This window comes from Microcebus murinus, chromosome X (genome assembly GCF_040939455.1).
Source record: "Microcebus murinus isolate Inina chromosome X, M.murinus_Inina_mat1.0, whole genome shotgun sequence".
NCBI lineage: Eukaryota > Metazoa > Chordata > Mammalia > Primates > Cheirogaleidae > Microcebus > Microcebus murinus.
This window is the reverse complement of record NC_134136.1, coordinates 62,426,790-62,443,759: the sequence shown is the minus strand read 5'-3', so window position 1 is coordinate 62,443,759 and position 16,970 is coordinate 62,426,790.

The following is a 16,970-nucleotide window of genomic DNA, read 5'->3' as shown; positions in this document are numbered from 1 at the left end:
AATAGTGGGGATAAAAATAAAGTTCCAGCTGCTCCCTGGGAATTGGTGAGGAGGTTCCTTGAATTCTGAGGTGGGACATGAGACTTTTCAGCTCTGTAGACTGACACCACTAGAGTTGTTAACAGCCATAGCCCAAAGTCTCTATGACAACCCAGGGAGAGGCACATGCCCAACCACTCAGTGTGGCACATGCACAGGCAGGACGGGCTACCACGGTCTTCGTGTGCTTCCCTGTAGGGGACACGTATAACCACAAGGCCTAAGCTGCCTAAGGAGGATAAAACATATCTGGAAATTCTCTGGGAGTGGAGCCCCTGATCCTCACTACATACTGGAAGTGCTAATTCATAAAATGCTGACACATTGCTCAGCTCAACAAAAGGATACACAATGATAATTAATTGGAAATTTGACACATTCAGAAGAGTACTGATAATTTCAAGGAACAGATGATGCTGAGAAGCATCTGCCCCTTTTACCTTGCTCCATTCAAAGGCAGGTTGTGTGATACAAAGACACATTTCTAAGACTGGAGGACCAAGATTTTAGGCAGGCAGGAGCGGGAATGAACTGCCTACTCACTCTTCCAGTTTTTGTCCTCACGACTTCTGAACTGCGTCCTGCAGAACCTTACTGCTCACTCTACTTCTGCCTCACCCTTATTGTGATAAAGAGATGCCCCTGTCACCCACACAATATCCAAATACAGATTTGTGTTCTTAAGATCACCTTGTATAAGGAGGTATCAGATCACTTACTACCTTTCTTACCTTAACAATGGGAGAACTTAAGTCTTGGCCTGGAAACCCTAAACCTTGCCACACACCCCCTCACATCAAGGTCAAAGAGTATAGAGCTCATATATTTCACCCTGTACATGGTGGGTAGCACATGGAAGACGCATGATTCATTGATCATGATTACTTCTTTTGAATAATATAACATACACGTGGGAGTTTCTCCAAGAACACATTTTATTGTAAGAACACAAGGACCTTACAAAATCCAAGACCAAATCAGCAAACACATTTCTTAGGCAAAGAAACCAGAATTAGTCAGCATAATTTAACAGGTGGTCTGTAAAATACATTCTCTGCCAAGAAAGAAGATATTAATGAGACATAGTACACAATAAGTCATGGTGCCTGACCCAGTGACAAAGTAAAAAGGGAAATGAAAGTTTACACCTCCCTGTTGAGAAAAGAAACCTAACCTTTCACTTTTCTTAGAGCATTTCCCTTATAAAACTGGCAATTGTCAAGTTCTCCATGTACCTCTCTAAAATGTCATAAACATTTTGAAAAACTACATATGCCTCTGCCACTTTTACAATAAGGCATGGACGAGGACCTGACAGTAACATATTTGGACTGCGTGAGAGCTCGGTACACAGGGGACACCTTAAGCAGCTGAACCCAGAAACTCATCAGGGTGGGACTGCAAAACAGGCAAATGCACAGCACAGGCAGCACCTAAGGCTCCCTATAGTTACAGGAGAAAACCCTGGAATACAAAGGAGATGAGAGAATACAGTGTGCCAGGAAGGATACAGAAGTACCAGCAAAAGCAACAGCACATCCTGCCCAGTACTCCCTCCCACTGTTGCACTATGCAACAATATAAGAGAGTGAAGCCCCACCTACGTCTGTGGCCGTTTTTCACAGGTCCAAAGAAGTGCACAGAGGAGGGGACACAGTCAAGATGTCAACAACACCCAAACCCCCAATGACTGGGAAAGGGAAAACAAGGACCTGCCCCCATCATAAATGTATCAACTTCCCAAGGCAAATATTTTACCCATCACCTCCATCAAGGTACATTGTTGTCTTTGGTTCCACAGCTATGCCGACCCACACGTGCTGCAAGGGAGGGGAAGGGGCACAGGAGGCAAGTGCCTCCTTGAACGCTATTGCCCATCACGATATTCACCCCCAACTCCCATGTCCTCCAAACTCCCTATACTCTCCTCATGCACAGGAGACTCCTGACATTCCTTCTAGGACCCTGGAATACCCTGAAATAGGGACACCACGGAGCCCTCCCCTCCTCACATTGCAACTCCCTCCTGTCCTTTAACAGTGTCAGTGGCTGTAGTACTACACAAGATGCATGAATCCCTCACTGAGCTGTCTAGGACAGTCTTGAGGGTTCAGGCAACTTCTTGTGCCTATGTAAACACCCCTCTGAGAAGAAAAGTGACTTATGGGTTAGACCACAAAGTAGTGACAGTTTACATCAGTAGACGGGAAACGTGACACCTTCAGCTGACAGGGATATGCCCCTTTCAGCATGACCAATAAGACAGGTTGAACTGCCATTCTGGACACCTAACATAACTCGGAAGGTTCCTGGACACCAGGCTCAAGGAGAGAATTGCATGAGGATCCCAACGTCACCAGCTTCATATACTGCTCAGTGGCGGAACCCATGTGACTTTTCCTTCCCACCAACATGCAGAGTATGATCAACGGAAGAGTGTAGGAAGCTAATAGAGAAATGCTTGGCCAAAATGCCAACTTCATTCCCACTCTCTGAAACAGGAGTGCTCACAACCCTTGGGCCACCCTTGGGGTGCATAGTGCAACCCCTTCTGTTCAGCACATTAGTGTAGGAGGACACAGTCTGACCACTGGCCATCACCTGTGTCCAGTGGAGACTGGATTCAAAATTCTACTTGCTACAGATACTGCTGGTGAAGCTGTCTCGTTCCTGTAGGAATTTACACAAGGCTTTGGAGCCACCCAACACGGAAGGAGGAAGGAGGTCAAGTAAATTCTGAGGAACTACCAGCAATAGCAGTTCACTTTCATAAGTGTCTGCTAGTGAACACAGCCCAGTATTAGCGAGAAAGACTCAGTGGTGAGGTCATCCAAAAGAACAGGATCACCCACAAACAACCACAGGTGCCTCTAAGAAGACTCCCCCAGATTACCCTATGAGGCTACAATACAATAGGTGAAGGGTCAAATTTCCTCAAGCCATTTGACATAGGCTAAGGCAGTGAAAAGCAGTCCACTTTCATCGGTCTCTGCTGGTGAACACAGCTCACTATCAGCATGAAAGACTCAGTGGTGAGACCATCCAAGAGAGAAATGTCCCCCAGAAACAATCACAGGGGTCTCTAAGGAGACTCCCCCAGATTACCCTATGGGGCTACAATATAATAGGGGAAGTGTCACATTTCCTCCAGCCATTTGACATAGGCTAAGGCAGTGAAAAGCAGTCCACTTTCATCGGTCTCTGCTGGTGAACACAGCTCACTATCAGCATGAAAGACTCAGTGGTGAGACCATCCAAGGGAGAAATGTCCCCCAAAACAACCACAGGTGCCTCTCAGAAGAGTCCCCCGGATTACTCTACGACGATACCATATAATAACACGTTCCTCCAAGTCATTTGTCATAGGCTAAGGAAGTGCACCTAATGAGCCAGAAATTGCTAAGCTTTCACTAACAGCGAAGTTCAGAATTCTCATTGATAATGGACAGCCAAGTTCTGCCCCCATAATAGTCTCATCTTTGCCCAAGAGCCAGACTTTCCCAAGTCACACTCAACAATACCCTCTGGTGCAGTGCCAGGCATGGGGAAGGGGCTGGAGACACTCCCTTAAACACATAAAGCCTGTGAGAACATCCCCGCCAGAGTCCCTCAGCCACCACCTCTCCCAGCAGCTCTGCCCAGTGCCACTGTTCCCAGCCCTTTCCCACCTAGAGTCAATAGGCCCCCGACGGAGCAACCATACGCAATGTGTCATTCCATCTTTCCTGATCACAGAAGTCTCTACCTCTGTCTCACCCTCGAACCCCTATAATTCTTCCCATCAAAGAACAGATCATCAAAGTGGCTGGGGATCCAGCCATGAAATTTATTAGTTGAAGGTGTATTGCCCTGGCTTTTGAGGACCATTGTCATCAGCATGTATGTCTATTGCTACAAAAACACCCAGTGTGACCTCTGGATATCCACATGGACCAGAATGAACAGGAGACAGAGGGTGGGGTAACTATTACTTTTTCAAGCAACAAAAGCACTGTTAAAAGTTCTCACAGCATGTGATTAATACCACGGATTCAGAACCATCTGAAGCTGGATCTTATTCCCCCTCCTAAAGGATCCTGCCTTTGTTACCATGGCAAGGTTCTGTAATCATTAATGTACTCTGTAAAATAGGAATAATAATACATTTAACTCATGGTTTTTAGAGGATGAGGTGAGAACCCAATGAACTGAGAAGAGCGCTTGGTTCTAGTGACCTTTCCATCAGTCATAGCCCCAGTGATTTTTTTAGCATCATCACCACTACCGTCAACATCATTGTCACAACCATCACCATCATTTCCAGTAGCCCAAGGTCCTGCTCAAAACGACCAGTGCTGTCTCAGTTACATGACTGGACATGCCAAACAGGGAACCAGTCTTACAAGAAGTACAGGCAGTTGCATTGTTCTCCATGCCTAATGCCTATACCTGTGTCTGTGCCTTAGTTCAAGCATAGACACTTAGGCACCAGGAAGACAAGTGTTGGTATTTAAGGTGGGAGATCCAGGCCTTCAATTCTGAGGGCTAACATTGTGCCTCTAAAGTAACAAACAGTATCAAAGGCTTTTTTCAAATTTCTTGCTGGGGAATCAGAAATTTACTTCATAAACAGCCATGACAAGGGTCAGAACCTACAAAATAGGTACTGTCAGGGAAAAGCCTCACTGCAAATCATACAAAATGGTCACAGTGATTAGAAGTCTACAAATAGGGATTTCAGTGGATTAAATTTCATTATATTCTCCTGAAATCTCTCAACTTTATACATGTCTATATAGCCAGTGTATAATCTGAAAAGTCATTTCACAACCAGATGAAAAGTGAGCACATCAGCCCTTATGTATGTTGTACCATTTCATCAAATAGTAGCAAAATAAATTGTCTCCCTCTACTTAAATAATCCACAGAGTTTCAGTCCAAGGCCTTGCCTTGTAGTGGCCAATATAATACACTCTCTTCCTAGCACTCATATAAGAAACAGGCATGAGAAAGCACTTTAAGGCAAATTGGAGTGTGATGTGAAATACTGCACACCAAGAATTTACAGCACATTACCATTATCACTAGTGAGTAAATATTCAATGACTACACACCAGAAAAAACTAAGTGACAAGGCTGGCCTAGGAATGAACTCCTGGGAAAGGTCCAGGGAAACCAGGTATCAACTTAAATTCTGAGGAAGTCCACCTTCTCTTTCACTGAAGGCTTGGAACCGTGAGACTGCCAGCAATTATGGAGATGCCCTTTTGGCATCCTCTACCTTGAGAATGCTGCTTCCATGCTATTACTAAGTGTACCTATCCACCAAGGCATGCATTTCGGTCTTCACCCAAGGATTCCCCACTCACAAAAAACAAGAAGACCAAAGATGGCGGTGACATTGCAGAGGCAGAGGGCACAACACGTGCATGTGCAACAGGCGGGAAGCATCACAGTTACCTCAAGTTTCACAAGGGATTTTGGACTAAGAAATAAGACATCCTTGGTGATCATCACAATATTTGGTTAACAAACATGGGTTGGGATAACGTTTTTCCATGGATCTCAGGCCTCAATTTTATATTTGGTGGAAAATAAAAATGACTCTCATATTCCAAGGATTAAAAGTAAGTTAACCAATGGCAGGGACAAGTCAAAAGGGTATGAATGACAATGTACTGAGTAAAAGGTAGACACATTAGGGTCTCTTCCCAAAGAAATGTGGAATTTGACCTAAGGTGAGCGAACTTCAGGTTGTGTGATGCCACCTTCTCCACAAATCGCGTCCCAATAGAAAACTACAGGACCCACAAGGACCCATTTAGACTAAAGGTTCAAAGTCACCATAGGAACATCTTAGGATAGTGCATACTTCCAATTAGCACATTAATTCCCTCTGTCACATTGTCAAATGTCTTTACCTGTATTTCAATGAATAAATCACCACACACAAAAGAATTGACTTTGCATAGGCCAAGAAAGAGCAGAGACCTTTCTGGCACTGCCAGTCAGCAGGCCCCCTGCAGCCTGCACCATTGACAAATGGTAAAGAGTCCTGATGAGTACTGAGGCCTGAGCCCTGGCAGCCTCCATGCGCAGTGTCTGAGTTGGCCAGAACAGAAACTTGCTCAGGAGAAGGAAAAGCCTGAAGTCCTGGGTTGCCTCTTGCTTCACAGCACAGTTGATGGGGTCGGGTTTCCAGAGAGATTCCGCAGACACCCCTGAGGAAGCTTGCTGGCCCTGGGAAAGAAAAAAAGTTTTAAATGATATTGTAGCAAACTCTAAAGAGCTTGTACAGGGGTAGGGGAGCAGTAGTAGGGAGGGGGTTAAACCGAGCACCCTGAAGTTCTTCTCCAACATGTGGAGTCAAGAAATGGGATACTAGTTCCTTGGGTACATCTTTTGGACTCAGGTACTGGAGACAGTGAATGAGACATGATGTGTGCTCCCAGTAACTTCTGTAAAGAAAAGAAATGGCCAGGAAGCAAGAAAGGGTGAAAATTTGAAGACATACTGACTTATGCATTATTTACCGTCTGTCTCCAAGTCTCCTCCGAAATAAATGCCCTCCCCTCCATGGGGGAGGAGGCAGACCGACAGACTACCATTCTCCACCAGCCACTTGGCCCACAGGTGCCAAGCCGCCCCTTTTGCATAGATAAACATGGCTTTCTATTACCTTCAGATCCATTTCTGAACCAGAAGTTAAAAGGCATCTGAGCAGCATCCCACATTCCCTCCATTGCTGGAGTTGACTTTTGACCATCCACTCGAGTTCATCCTGCTATTGCCTGTTAGTGCAAAAGCTTCCAATTAGGATCAAAATATCAAAACTTTGAAGGTAAAATGCCAAGATGGAGTTTTTTGAAAACATAGCATTCAAATAAATTCAAGCTGGCTGTAATGGGAAACTGACAGTGAGCAGAGAAACACCAGTAATGCCTGGAAAAAGATGTCAATATCTAGCAGGGTCTCAATCATGAAGTTAATAAGCAGCACCCATGGACAGACCTTAGCACCTATGGCAGTTCCTTTCCTGGAGACCCAGGACAGTGGTTTCAACACCTTCCTAAATGATGAAACTGGTGAGACTAGATGGGTGATGCCCTCTGCCCAACACCTGTCACCCCACACTAAAGAATGTTGTTCTTACCTGGCTGGATGCTCTGGACAGTTATTTCCAGATCCACACTAGTCATGGTACAGGCTCCTATTCTGACCAGTCCCAGACTTTTCCACCACAGGTCCTGAAGGAGATGGCAATTGTACAGATCTGTAAGACTAGCACCACTGGGGGCACACACATGGCAACTCATAACGTAGGTAGGGGGCTGGAGCACGTGTCCTATTACCCTTATGAAGAAGAGCTGCTGAATATACCTAGTGGGGACTGAGTACACAGTTATTCAGCCCATGCCAGGTAGGCCAAATTCATAAAAGGAAACGTAACACAGAGACTGCAGGAACTAAGCCACAACACCAGGTAACAGTGCCTTTCAGAGGCTCCACTGCTCTGTTCAAAGGGAACCACAGGTCATGGGGTAATCAGTCAATAGGAGTAGCCCATCCCACTCAATGCTTGTCCTCCCTAGGCTAGGCCTTGAGCACTCATTTCTCTTTAGTTTGTGGGCATATAAAAAATACATGAATCATTTTTTTTCCTATGGAAGAACACCTAGAAATGATACCAACGCTACATTTAAAGAAAAACAGTATATTAAATACACCATTGTGCTTCAAAAGCAAAACTGTCAATGTGACCTGCAATTGGCATTTACTCCCAGATTACTGAAAGCACTCAATCTGTGACTTTCCTCATTCATAATTGGGAAATTCCCCATTATGCTTAAAGGAAACTTATGCAAAAGCCTCAGGACAGAATTAGATTCAATAAGATGATATTGAGCAGGCAATTCATGTGGCAAATGTAATTTCCAACAATGTGCAGAGGTGACAGGCGACCAGTACTGCAGGGCATTCACTGCCATAAAACAAGTGGCAGCTTAATCAATGTGTGGTTGGAATCGAAAATGCCACAAAACTTGCTTCCTTTGGCTACATTTATGAAATAAAATAACACAAAGACTAAAACCTCAACCAATCCAGTGATATTAAAACAATTTGATGGTGAAATCAAGTCAAACTTCAGGTTGCCGAACAGGTGAGGCCGGAACTGTCGTAAAGCAGGACGCACAAACCGAATGAAAACATTATTTTTCTTAGTTGTGCATTTAAAAGAACGAAAACCTCTTTACCCAAGCGAAGGATGAGGGTCAGGACCGCAGTTAATTTAATACAATGCGAAAAAACACACCTTTCCAAAGTAAAACCCAATCATATGAAACAGGCGCGAATGATGGTTAGGAGCATTCACTGTCGTAAAATATCAAGCACGCGACCCATTAATGACGTTCTGCATTTACCAATCCACCCTGGCCCACAACATTTTCTTTAAAGTACATTTATGGATCCGCTTGAAGGGTACAAGAACAGAAATATAAAGTACATTTATCGAGAGTTAACAACACTACAATATTTTTAATTATATCACTGAAGAAATTATGATAGAAAACAAAAGGTAATCAATCAATCAGACATTGATTTGCTCTCTATCAACAGAAAACCTTTTAAAGACCCTTATGAGGAGCCCTGAGACCGAAAGTTAATTGAATGCGACGGGAGGAGGAACAGGTAAAATTAAATGCCAAACCGGGCCCAATTTGTCTGAAAAAAAAGCGGCTGATGGGCAGCCATGTCACGTGATTTAAACGTCACCTGCTAAGCCAGATGAATCACTTCACAATATGCACACTGAAAATACCCTCCTTTGAGAAATATTTATGAAACAAAGCCAATTCAAATTTAAGCAAATTCAAATGATTGCCATGTCATGAAAAAAACTCAAGTCAGTATACCAGAAACTAAAACAATAAATAGGATCCCTGGGTGCTTCATTTCCTTCAGGGTCTTAAGGGTATAAGCTCTTGACAACCCGACTGCTAGTTTCCATATCCTTAGTGTCTCAATACCGCTAAACATTTTAAGGGGTGCTTTTGGCTGAATACAGTGATATTAAATAGACAAGTGCATTATACAAAAACACAAAACACAGTTCAAGGACCACGGCCAGGTGATTCCCTGGGGTTAGTGAACAAGCTATAATTCCATTGCCTCATTTAATGTAGAAATATTCAAAACGCTTTTTTTTCTTGTGAACATAACATAGGAAGAAGACCAGTTCTCAACTTGAACAATAACATATTACATTAAACATATAATCATGTTAAATGAGAGACTAAACTGGCCACAAAGACAAGTAACTTGGGTCGGCTGTCATAACCCCACCTCAGGAGGTAACTTCCCTCCTTGTCACCGCTAAAGAAACAGAAACATGAAAACCGAATGGAGAAAGGGGCAAAATAAAAACTTTAAAGAAATAAGTGGTGATAATATCTACCCAACGATGGTAAAACATAAAGGCAAACTCAGGTGCCTGGTGACCAGCCGCCACCGTTCGGGGCTGAACCGACAGAGGCTCGTCGATCACATCAGCCTTTCCTCATTTTTTAACTTCAAAACGCCACAAAACCTTAGGATCGAAAGGGAGGAGGGGTGTCCATGACCAACATTTAAACAAATAAAATGATCAGAAAGACTCATCACGTTGTTCCATCAAGCACAACACTGGGCCGGACGTGACTAGGGAGCTTCCCTGTCAACAATCCATTGGCCCATCACACACATCCCTTAAAGATGTCACCACACATCATAAATCTGATTCGATCAGGATCACCACAAAATTCAGTAATTAAGAAATAAAACCAAGTAAACATACATTTTGTGATCCCGGAAGCCGGGTGCTGCCATATTCCCACATATCCTCGGGAAACTGTCCACGGAAGCCCCACAGGACAATCCAGACTTTAACGGTATCTACCTGGTCACGTGGTACGGATGCCTGGACATCCAGTCTAAGGCCCCGCCTACAGACAACTTCATTGGAGGATCAGAAATGATTGACAAGGAACCCGACTTGAGCTCTAGATTTACAAGGCAAAACTCAACCAATACCTAAAGGCCCAGCTAAATAACTCAGGCCTTTCTCATACTGTAGCTTATATAACTGTGCTCATCTCTCCATATCCAGGTCTACTACCCAGGCCTCTATACATACCATATCCCCTGTTTCCTGGCATTTCTGATTTTGGAAATCTGGCTTACCCAGTTTGTCTAGGTCCACCTCAATTGTCGTCTCCTCCAGGAAGCCTTCTATGCCTTTACTCCTTCCCCTGCCAGGTAGAAGGGAGTTGTTCTTTGCTTTTAAGTGGGCATATGGAGAGATATAGAGGGTGGGAGGAAGAAGAATTATATGGTCCTTGGGATCTGAAAGCAGTGGGCTGAGCAAGATGTCAGGGACCCAAGGTTTGGGTTTGGGATTTTATCAATGCAGTTGAGGTTTCCATAATTGTGCTATGGCCAGGGGAAGCCATCCACACGTAAATCATAGCAGCCTCCCAGGATTAGTCACAACACTGAACGCAAACAACTCTTCTGGATTTGATGCCTTTCCCTGTCTTTCTCTCTCTCAATATTTTGTCCCACCCTTCCAGCTTCAGGCATAAGCTGTCTCTCCTTTAGAAGCTCAGAGAATGTTTATTAGTGAGCTTTTCCAGACATGGGGGTGGGGAATGAGACTCTGGCAAAGATCCAGAGGGCCAGGGAGTTGTTCTAGACTTTATCCAGCAATCAGTGAAGGGATGAATCTGGGAACTTAAGCAGCATGGGATGGGAAGAGAAGGAAGAACCAGGTCGTTGGTGTGAATGCCACGCTCAGGAATTCCCACCTCATTGCTGACCTGGTGCTGAGGCTTTTCCCTCTGGCTGCACTCTGCAGCTGGAAACATGGCTGGCCTCTCTTGATGCCAGGACACTGCCCAGATCCTATCTTTCAGTGCACTTGTGTCTCCACAGTCTGTGCTCACCGGTCACTCTGCTCCCATCCATACTTCATCTCATGTCCCATAGGCTGTCCTGAAAAAATTATCTATGACTTCTTATCCACCTTGCACCACAGAGAGTGGTTAAGTGTATGGGTTCCATGTAGGCTGCTTGCATTCATGTCACAGCTCTTCCTCCTACCACTTGTGTATTTTTCAGGGTTGTTTTGCTTCTCTGTTTCCTTGTCAGTAAAATGATGGTACAGTCTCTCAGTCTGTTCAAGCTGTTTTAAAAAAATATCTTACACTGAGTAATACAGAAAAGATAGAAGTTTATTGCTCACAGTTCTGGAGGCTGGGAAGTCCAAGAGCAAAGCACCAGCAGGTTTGGTGTCTCACGAAGGCCTCTTCCTTGTTCATGTCTGCCTTTGTGTGTCCTCACATATTGTAAGGGGAAAGAAGGCTCCCACAAGCCTCTTTTATAAGGGAGGCCACGAGTCCCGTTTGAGGGCAGATCCCTCATCACAATCACCTCCTAAAGGCCCTAACTCTTAATACCTTCACCGTGGGGACTAACTTGCATCATAAAAATTGTGGGGTACACCAACATTTAAATCACAGCAGAGACCAATAAGAACTATGTTATTGGACTGCCATGACATTCAGCAACCGGAATAAATCCTGGAACATATTAAACTTTCCTGTAAAGTTAGCTATGATTGTTTTTGCAACATTTTGCTGCATGCCTCTGGTCAAATATCATTTCCTTCCTTGAGCTGTTCTGTGCCTTTCCAGTCCGCATTATCTCCTTTTTCTAATTCATTTTAGCCGTAACATTCGTAACACACAACCCACCTCCTACAACACACTGTCCACTTTGCCAATAGTTTGCATCTCAGCTTTTTCACTTTCATCTGTGCTAATGTCTCCGTATTAATCAACATGTTAAGTCTGATCCTAATTCTTCATGTATGCATCTCATCTCCTAAGTTTACTACAAGTTTCCCTCTGGACACTGTTACGGTTGTGATATTTTTCTTCTCCAATACTCATGTTGGAATTTAGCCCCGAAAGTTGCAGTATCGAGGGAATTTTTAAGTTCTGTTGGATCATTAGGCCCAGCCCTCATGAGTGGGTCCATCCCCTTATGAAAGAGGAACTGGTGGATTCATATAAAGTAAAAGAGAGCCTGCACTAGCACATGGCATGCTCAGTCCCCTGAATGTGTTGTACTCTGAGCCGCCTTTGGAATCTGCTTAGAGTGCTGAAGAGGAAAGAACTCTCTGCAGATGCAGCCCCTTAACCTTGGAGTTCCCAGTCTCCACAACTGCAAGAAAGAAATTTCTTTTCTGTCTACATTACCCAGTTTCAGGGGCTCTGTTATAAGCAACAGAAAAGAGACTCATACTGGCACCTGACCAGCTAATTCCTTTCTGATATAATTAGCTCAATGCAGTGCAGTTTTCATGGCGATTGCATACGTACATAAGCAGGTACTGAAATAGAAGCTTTCACTGGGACATCACTAGAAATATCTTCCCCTAAGGAATTCACAAGGAACCTGTTCACTCATTGGTTTTGCTAGATCATGCAGAATGTGGGTGGGCTCTTGTAGCACAGTTAGTCCTCCTGTACCCAAGCGAATAGTGTGTGGAGTGGCTTGTTTCTCTTTCCCCCAAGTTTCTTGCAGGCAGTGAGCTCCCAAGTTGCTGGAGAGTTCTCATACACTCACAAGCCCAAAAGCTGCTGCCACCGGTGAACTGGGAGCTTCACGAGGGTGAAGGACCAAGTGTCTGGTGCCTTCAGGTCACTTCCCCTCAACACATACCTGAGCCGAGATAGCAGGTGCCATATTGCTTTTCCACTCACCATACACCTTAATCCTACACAGGGGGCCCAGCCCCTCAGTTTTTATCTCACTGGTTCTCACATAAAAATTTCCCAAATACAGTCCAGTTTGTGGGAACCACAGGGGACCTGCGTGACCCCATAATCTGGACATTCTGAGTGGGCTGCCTTCAGGAGAGAGGGACAGAGATAAACAAGTGCTAGCTTTCTTCTACTCAGACACTTTCCATCACCTTCCACTGCCGCAGTGGATGTTGCTGAGAGACAAGTGAACCAGGGCTCACTGGAACTGTTTCTCCTCTCTGTTGGTGCAACCACCACACCAGGCCTTCCACAGAGAGTGGGGCTCAAACCTTCCCAGACTCCCCTTCCCATCCCCTACTGATGCGGCCCAACCAGGTTCATTGCCTGCTGCCCAAGAAGAAGCCAGTATAATGAGTAATCAGATTTTATGGCAGAGAAAGAGTCTTTATTCTAGATAGCACTAAGTGGGGAGATGGAGGAATCTCAAATCCGCCTCCCCAAGATTTTGGGAGACACTGTTTTTAACAAAAGTTTGGCAGGCAAGGGATTAGGCAATTAGGTTCGTTAATTGGGGCAAAATCATATGGATGTAGAAATCATCTTCTTGTGTTGTTTCAATCCCTGGAGTCACAATTCCAGTTGAGTCAGTTTCTTGGTATGGGCTGCGGGTCCAGGTGGGTCAGTAAATCAACTGGAATGCGGGGCTGGGTGATATCTTAAATACTACCTTTAGGTTTTGAAAAGGTGATGTTATCTATGGAGAAAGTTAAGAATCTTTATGACCACCAGCTGCATGGGTCCAGAGTGGCAATTATAGAGGAGCAAACAGAGGGACAGCAACTAATTTTTATCATTATTTTTAGCGAGGTCTTTACCATAGTTCTTGGCCTGTACCCCATATTGACGGGCTTTTTCACTACCTGCAGCTACTGAGAGAGACAACAGAGCCACCACGCTGAGGCGTCCGCAGGGAATGGGGCTCAGACCTTCCCTGTAGAGGTCCTGCAGCAGACTGAGGGGTGCTCAGACTGTGAGCTCCCTGCCCGTTGGCCCTCCTTGGTGCCAGATACCCAGCAACTGCATCACTGTGGTGCATGACCCGAGGCAGAGGGACATCAAACCTACTTGGGGACCCTGTGGGCAGCTTGAGACCAGCACGCTTCTCCCTTGCATGGTCAGGGATTGATCTTCACGGACCTGGGGACAGGGCCACAGACCAAATCCCATATCCCCAAGTCTGAATCACATTGCTCAGGGGCAAGCAGGAGAGATTTGTGATTGGGTGAGGCCACTACAGCCCTTCCCTGTGGCTTAGTCTGAAAGCTGGGAGCAGACCTTTGACCCCAGCTGAAACAGATACTTGCCAGCTTTTGTGGAGCCTGAGGGCAAGCTCTCCCAACCCAGCCTGCCCAGCCACTCTCCCCTACACACCTCTGCTGTGGCAGAGAATAAGGACTCATTTGAAGTTCCAGGGCCCCACCTGGAAGTACCTGGGGCAATTAAGTGCTTTTCCAGAGAGACTAGGGCTGGTGACAGGTTCTAAACACTACACTGCAGCTTGTTCCTTCTGGCAAGGGCCACCTCCTGGCAGGGAGGTCAATTTGCACAGTCCTTTACAGGATTTACTGACTCAACGTATAGAGTGTGGTTGGTTCTCACCCACAAGAACCACCCACTGTCTCAGAGATTAAACTGGGTGTGCCATTATCTAATAAAAAGAAAATGGAAAAATAAGAAACAAAAATTGCTCCGGATGAGAAGGAATCACTGAAAGATATCCAGATAAATAAGAAATCATGGTAGAAAGACATCCTCAAAAGAAGAAAATAACTCCCTACCAATTGATATTCACATCAGTGGACATAAGATTGGACAAAGCTCCTATCTCAAGTACAGACTTTATTTCTAGGTATTGGCTCCTGCCCCTTTATGAGTTCCTGTTCTAAGTATTGGCTCATATTTCATATACAGACAGCAGACAGTGGTAGATTGACAACAAAGGACACAGCAATTCCTCACATCCCTGGAGGCCACGTCCTTTGCACTGTCTGCTTGCCACTCCTTCCTTCAAGAGGTGGAGTCTATTGCCCATCCCCATAAATCTGGGCTGGCCTTTGATTTCTTTTGACCTATGATACAGGAGACACCATGGGAGAACTGAGCCTATTGAAGAAGTCTCTGAGGCTTTCACTCTTGTTCTCTTTAAACCCAGGTCAAGAAGACTGGGAGCCTAAATTTCCTGGGAGCATGAAAATCATAGAGGCCCCTGAGCCATATAGCAACCAGAGTTCAAGATGAGGACAGATGGGATTTTTTTTTCTTTTATCTTTTTGTTTTTTCCCAAAGCTACCCTGCCTGGCAAACACTGACTTGTACGTGACTCTAACACACATGCCCAATGGCTCCGGACCCTGGCACTCTAGGGTCCTGCATTGCTGGCAGCTGGGCAGTGACTCTGAGTTTTCCAGGAGGGCAGAGAAAACCTTGAAGCCCATGTTCATACACGCGGTCCACAGGCCCCCCTCGGGGCAGCAGGGCGTGGGGGTGGGTCTGTGCCCTCTCCAACACATCTGCCAGGCTGCCTATTGCCATTCTCTGGATTCTTCCTCCCTGGAAAAGCTGTCTTGCCTGTCCTAGCTGACCACAACTCTGTTGTATAAATGCATCATGAGTAGACAGGGCTGAGACGGAGGAAAGAATCTACATGGTTGTTTCCCCAGGCCCTGCTCTCCCTGAACTGCGCCATGGAACTCACATCCTACCAGAGGCAGCCCTGTCCATTTTGGCCCATGAGACCCCATCTGCTCTGTCTTGTGGTTGGTGTCAGTGTCACATCCCACTCATGCTTGATGGTCTGCTACCAATGGTTACAGGTACACAGATTTCTACATGTTACGGTGTCATTCAGATGGCATGAAGAAGACATGTCCCACATGAAAGAGGTGAGGACAAATGAATGCGCTGGGGCTGTGTTTTCTCTCCTCATACAACTACTTTCATTGCTGTTGCTATCAAGATGCACTGCCGGTAAATTGGTTCAACCAAATAGGGACCTGTTTGGCACTATCTACTAAAGCTAAACATAAGCATCCTCTGTGACACAACAATTGAAATTCCAATTTCTTTACCAACAGAAATACGTTCAGCATATGATATACGTGTACAAGAAGTGACCGTCACGGAGCAAGGGACAAGGAGACAGACGAGTTAGGCGGCTATTGGAATAATCCAGGAGAACTGTAAAGGTGGTTTGGACAGGAGTCATAACAGTGGAGGAGCAGGAAAGTGGTCTGATTCTGGTTGTGTGTTGAAGGTACAGCTGAACACTTGCTGATGCAGTTAATGTGGGGCATGACACAAACAGGATTCAAGGATGACACCAAGGGAAGGAAAGAGTTTCTGTGCTCCAAGATGGGGGAGACAGAAGAAGAGCAGATTTGGGAGATAAAAAGATCAAAGTCTTAATAAATAAATCATTCATGATTACATAAAATTTTATTTATTTAATAAAGCTGAGCTGGGCTCAGTGGCTCATGCCTCTAATCCCAGCACTGTAGAGGCCAAGGCGGGAGGATCTCTTGAGGCTGGCAGTTCAAGATTACCCTGGGCAACATAGCAACACCCCGTCTCTACCAAAATATGAAAAGTAGCTGAGTGAGGTGGTGAACACCTGTAGTCCCAGCTACTCAGGAGGATGAGGTGGGAGGGTCGCTTGAGCCCAGGAATTCGAGGCTGCAGTGAGCTATGACTGTGCCACTGCACTCCAGCCTGGGCCATAGAGCCAGACCCCAGTCTCTTAAAAAAAAATCAAACCAATAAAAACAGTGAAACTAAGCTTCCTGTAAATGTTCTAGTTGATGATGTATAGCGTGTATATATAGATATAAAATTTTAGTAAGAGTTCTACGTAAAATCGTAACTCTAAACCCATTATTCAAATATATATATATATTCATTTTTTTTCAGACAGAATCTCACATTGTTGCCCAGCCTAGACTGTGGTGGCATCAGCATAGCTCACAGCAATGTCCAACTCCTGGGCTGACGTGATCCTCCTGCCTCAGCCTCCCGGATGTCTGGGAATACAGGCATGTGCTGCCATGCCTGGCTAATTTATTTTGTATATTTCAAGTTGGCCAATTA